The sequence below is a fragment of the Acyrthosiphon pisum genome, chromosome A2 (genome assembly GCF_005508785.2).
Source record: "Acyrthosiphon pisum isolate AL4f chromosome A2, pea_aphid_22Mar2018_4r6ur, whole genome shotgun sequence".
NCBI classification, from domain to species: domain Eukaryota; kingdom Metazoa; phylum Arthropoda; class Insecta; order Hemiptera; family Aphididae; genus Acyrthosiphon; species Acyrthosiphon pisum.
Window position 1 is genome coordinate 87,724,477 of NC_042495.1, and position 6,210 is coordinate 87,730,686.

A 6,210-nucleotide genomic window follows, 5' to 3' on the forward strand; every position below is an offset into this window, starting at 1 on the left:
AAAAACACACATCATTGTAAAATCAATACATTCATCACTTCGTTCAGAATCTAAAATTCTTTACTTTTCTATAAAAATGTCAATTTAAAATTTATTTTTTACGTTTCTTGTTTTTATTTGTTGACTGTCGTATTATAGGTAGGTTGCTATAGGGTGGCTCACACAAGAATTTCGTTTTGGATCAAGAAAATAAAATACTTTTTTTATGCTTTAAACATAAATTTAAAACACCTTATATTTCCGTTGTGTCCGTTAGTCCGTTAGTCACAAGTGCACAGTTATGACTGTTGATATTGAGATATAATAATATTTATTTATTGTTCTTAGTTACTGTACATAGAAACGATTGTTTGTATTAACAGGACGCCTCACCCGCATGACGTATTGTCTCCTTCTTACAAATGCGTAACACAGCAAATTTACGCTCAAATGATTACGTTTGGATCCGTTAGTTAAAAAATAAGAGTGAATCAACCTATTATGATACTTGACGGTAAGATCAATATCTGTGTTCGTAAGTTGGTTTTTTACGATTAATAAGTTTTTAAATGTGTTATGAACACTTTTAATTTACACTATATTATATAAGTATAATTTGTTAAAAATTGAACTATCGTAAAAAACCAACATACCAACATAGTTCATGATCTTACTATCTAGTTTCATATTAAGTCAATTCGCCCTAATTTTTTAACTAATGGAGTCAAACGTGATCTGCTGAGCGTAAATTTGCTATTTTACGCATTTGTAAGACGAAGACAACACGTGTTGGGATGGCGTCCTCTTAAGATATTTAACTACGAGTGAAAGATGATTCTTTTTAAATAGTATAATATGAAATTATAGTATATTGCGTTATATTGAAATACGTTTAGAAATCGTGAATTTAGCACTCTCACAGAGTGAGCTTCTTAACGTGTTTGATTATATACTGAATTTTCATTAGTTAAAACTTACAGAATTAAAGGAGACTTATATATTATGTGTATAAAAATAAATGTATGTTTGTAGATCAAATAAATAGAAAGTCCTCGATCGATTTTTACGAAAATTTCAAACATTATTTCTAGATGTATCAGAAAAGTTTAGGAATAGTTTAAGCCTCGTCTTGAAATTGTTAAAAATAAACTAAGAGCTATATCAATGTATCATCCAATCCATTACTGGCGTTGCCCGTCTCGGTTAAATTAGTCCACAAAGCGAGGCACACCGACGCCGATCTGCCCGCGAACTGAGGTAGGTACACCGAGATACACCTACGTGGCTACGTGCATATATAATATAATAGCTCCATATTCCATATTTGCTCCCTTTTTCAAGGGCCAAGTTGGATCATACAAAATACGAATAGCAGAATACTATATAATATCACTTATTAGCTGCGTGCGATCGCAGAGACGAGTTGAATTTCGAACGGAAATATTAGGGGCCCCGCAGCGTATATAATATTATAATATTGAATAACGAGTAGCGATTGTTCTGGCACGTGCGTGCTCCGGATGATGGTTTCGAGTGCGTATCGATGATATTATGCAATAGGTATAATATTATTAATATCCAAACATTTTTGACCTCCACTTGCCCTCCTCACATAGACATCCCATCAAGTGGTTTCGGGGTTCTCCTCCACCGGTTCATCATCATCATCATATTATTATTATTATTATTATTATTACTATCGTTATTATTGCCTGACGTAGAACTCCTCGGCCGGACACTCGCCGCGACTGCCTCCTGTCCGAGCGTCCCGCTGTTATATAATTATATTGTATGCATGCGCATGTATAATAGTATATGCGATAATATTGTATAATACTCCTCTCCCATTGTGCAATCAGCGATTTCCCTAGTACAGAATTGTTGACCGACTACATAATATTATATTATTATTGTACGGTATCGCATTTTTTGATTTTACTACCAACCTATAGGAACCTAGTTGGTATATCAAAATATATAGCTGCTGGTATTCGTGAACTTGCGGTGCTGGATGAATAGAATTTGATTGAAAAATCAACTACCCTCGATCTCCTCCCTCTTTCCAAAACCATCCCTATTATGTAATATTGCACGCTGCACATTAGGTTCCAAGTGTATTACAGTTTGGTCTTCGATAGGTAGTAAATGCGTAGGTTGGCCGTTGGTGATTTGATGGACAACTTATATTCGCGAATCGTGACTTTAAACGGACAAAATATCATAGGAATAAAATAACGTCATTAGCATAAAATAAAGTCCTAATTTTCAGTTTTTGTATGATATTATCATGATTTTCATTGTTGAGTGTAGGTATGCCAGTTGAAGGAAAGTGAAAAATAAAAACGATTCATTAAACACAGTGAGTTCAAAGGAAAAAAAAGTATTTTTTGGCACATTTCAGAAATTGAGAATAATATTTTAAGGGTTAGGTTATAATAGTAATGGGTTTGGTTTCATATTATCCCTGATAGCAAATGATTGACTAAAAATATTATAATATTGTTAAAATATTATTTTAATGTTATTATAATTTATAATATTATTATAATATCATTACAAAATTTCTATCAGGGATACTACCTTAACATATTTTGTAAATTGTGAGAAAAATACACTAATTTATTTTAATTTTCAGTTATTACTATAAGGTAGTTTAACTTTGAGGCACCAATGCAGTTTTTCCCCCGTAATTTACCAATTATGATTTTGTATAGAAATTGTTATAAGTTGACGACAATAATTATGCTTAAAATGATTTTGATACTTCAGCTTTTGGAAATATATGTTTTATATAATTTTAAGACATTACAAAACTATTTGGCAGGTGCTTGGAATTTTTTTAAATATTGTTGGTATTATGCACTTCATCGAATATTCTAAAATTCGTATAAATAAATTTTTCGTTCGAAAACTTGAAATACAATTCGCATCTCTAAATGTGTTTGTTTATGTACAGCATTAATTACTTATGTGACGTACCTATACATTATGAGATTACTGAAGAGACGTCATAATAAAATAGAAATTGTTTTTAATACGTACGAGAATAAAAATACATGCAACCTATTATGACACAATATGTAAACACGAAACAATCTTGCAGGTATCTGGTTATTTTGTAACAATTAATTAGTCTCAGGTTTTTAGTTGAATGGCTTTACAATGTAGATTTTTTTTTTTGTGTCTGACCACTGACGTTTCTACCTTTATCAGTTGGAAACACAGTTATAAAATATCTATAATACACTGTAACACATTTTTTTTTTAAAAAGCGTTGAAAGTTTGAATTTTTACGAAACTTGTCACAATCAGGCGCAAACATATGTAATTTATATAATATATATATATGTTTTTTTTATTGAACAAAGTGCTTCAAAGGCAATGGTTATGATACTTATTAGCGAACGTTTTTTTTTTAAATAGTAAGTACTATTATTTTTGTAAATATTTTACTGAATTAAATTGTAATTTTTTATTTAATTTAAATTAATTTATATTGTAATTATTAATTTAGTTTAATTTAATGTATTGTAATTAAAAATTTTAAATATTCTAATTTTAATGGGCAAATCTGAAAAATTAGTAAAAAATTCCTCATAAGTTTTTCCTACAGAAATCTAAAAATCTACAAAATAAGTATGCACAATTTATTTTATTCAAATTTCGAAGTAAATTGTATATTTAAATAGTTATTGAGTGGTAATTGAAAAAAAACCTTTATTCGTGAGTATTTGAAAATTTTCTTCACTGCATGTATCATTATTTACAATGCTCAATTAAATTTTCAAAATATTTAGATTAGTTTAAAGCTTTATAGCTATTTAAAAAAATTAGGAATACCATAAATATAATATAATAAAATATCTTTAAAAATTATTTAGGTTGACAACCCGTCTCCGCTCAGAATTGAGTTTCGTAAATGCTGTAATCGCAATTCAAATTTAACACATCCACCTCATTGGTCTCCTCAATTATGAAGTTATTTTTTTTAACTTTTCTTTATCAATATTAAAAAATATATTGACACATTGTGAGCCACTGAAATATTTCTAAAGCGATGATAATATTATATTATAATATGGCGTACTATACGTGTCAATCATTTAAGTTACCGGTTGGTTGATATTTTCATACTGGTTATGTATCTATCTATTATTAGCCGATAAAAAATGGTAAATAATTGTTTATCCGAAGTGAGAATCATCAATATGATTTTGTTTTCGTTGTCTGGATTTGGTCCTAAACTTGTTCCAATAAGGTAGCTTATGTTGAATTCCTCTCTGTTTTCCGTACTTTTTGCATTTTTCGAAAATGTGTTTATTTGTGACTTGGGTTTAATTTTTTGTCAGCTTAATCATAGGATATTTATTTTTACCTATACATTTTTTGTTAATTATATCTGTAAACACGAAAAGAGTAGGTAATTAACAACATATTAAGTTAACTCAACATAAAATTAAACGTATAATGAATTTAAAGATTTTTTAAAATGTTTACCTTTATGTTTTTGAAGACGAAGATAAAGGTTCTTGTAGTTGCTAATTTTGAAAGTAAAAATTAGTTTTGCTTGACATTTTTTGGACAATTTTCTATTTAATAACCTGAAATAAAAAATAAATAAATTTGGATATCGGATAATCCAAATACAAAGAAATAAGGTTATATCAATCTATCATAATTCATAATCTATCTAACATATCATACAGTGTATCGACATTTTTTTTATTTTCACAGTATTTTTATATGTCGTGTATTAATTATTTAATATTGCGTATAGGATTTGTTTTGCTGGTATAAAATTTAATTTTTGATGTTATCAAGGGTTTGTTAAAACAAATTAAAAACATGGTAGGTAACATATGTGAGTTTGTTCGAATGGTATAGCTATGTGTCATTATATATTTAGTCAAATTAAATTTGCAGTGACAATTACCTACACATAAAAAATGTATTCATTCGTTGTATCTAATTATGGGCGTAATCATGTTAAAATGTAATATATCGTTACGCCATTACCTACCTTATTCGAATTTGAAAAAAAGTGTTCATCAAATATTTAATAATTTATTTATTTATTAGGTATCGTAATAAAAACCAGATTGTCGGGTAAATGATTTAACGATTTCCAATAATGCTATATTTTTATCGTCGTTATTAGAATAAAAAGTAGGTACTTGATAGTTGATAAACATAATATTATTATGTACGGAAATTACAATTTATTTGTAAAGTAATTACTTTTAAAATGTCTATACCGTTCTCGTGGAATTTTTTTAAAAAATAATTGTTGTAATAAATAATAACTACTTAAAAATATTTAACAAAACTAATTAAAAAAAAAAATAAAAATATAAAACCTTTTATGCAATTTGGTGTCTATGAGGTAGAGAGTTATATGTTTTTGATTACGTATTAGGTTTAAATTGAATAATCTGCAACAAAACTTCCAATAGTTAAAAAATATGTTTTACGATTCTACTTATAGTATTTTAATATTTACATTGACAGATCCTAAGAATTTATTTTAGGTAGTCGAAACAAAAGTAGTTTAAATGCATTTTTATCAAGACCCCCTCCCCCGCACATACTCACTAATAAAAGCCTATAGAAATAAACATAATTATGGTATTTAAAAAACTTAATCGTTTTATTTAAAGTTCGTATAACTCTGCAGCTCGTGTTATAGTATTGTCTACCGTACAGTATATTTGAATTTTAAGAGCAGTGGAAAATATTACGCCCCAACATACTGACGGTTTGAGGTGTAACATAAATATTACACAAAGTGAAAAGTTGTGTAAATGAACGGCATACAATAATACGGCATTGGCCATTACTTTCTGGAGATTCTAGCCGAGCTAAAAAGCTAGTTTTTCCCAACTCCCCCAAGTTGGGTATTTCATTAGACGCGCAAACTATAATCTGTTTTATTTCTAAATGCACTATGGCTGAACGTCACGAGATTTTAAATACACGGCGTTTGTTTCGAAGAAAATTTTAGTGGCGTACCAAAATCACATACAATTTTTTACGGAAACGGGTTAATAAAAACGAATAGGTACGAGGTACCTTGAAAAATGTGTTACGAAACAATCATTATTAAAAAGGTATTTTTCAAGACTACCAAATGAACGGTTCACCAAGCGAAATAAACATATACAACAATAGAAACACGACTACAATAGTCGATTTTATACAAATAAGTTTCAACGTTGTGACACATGAAAACCG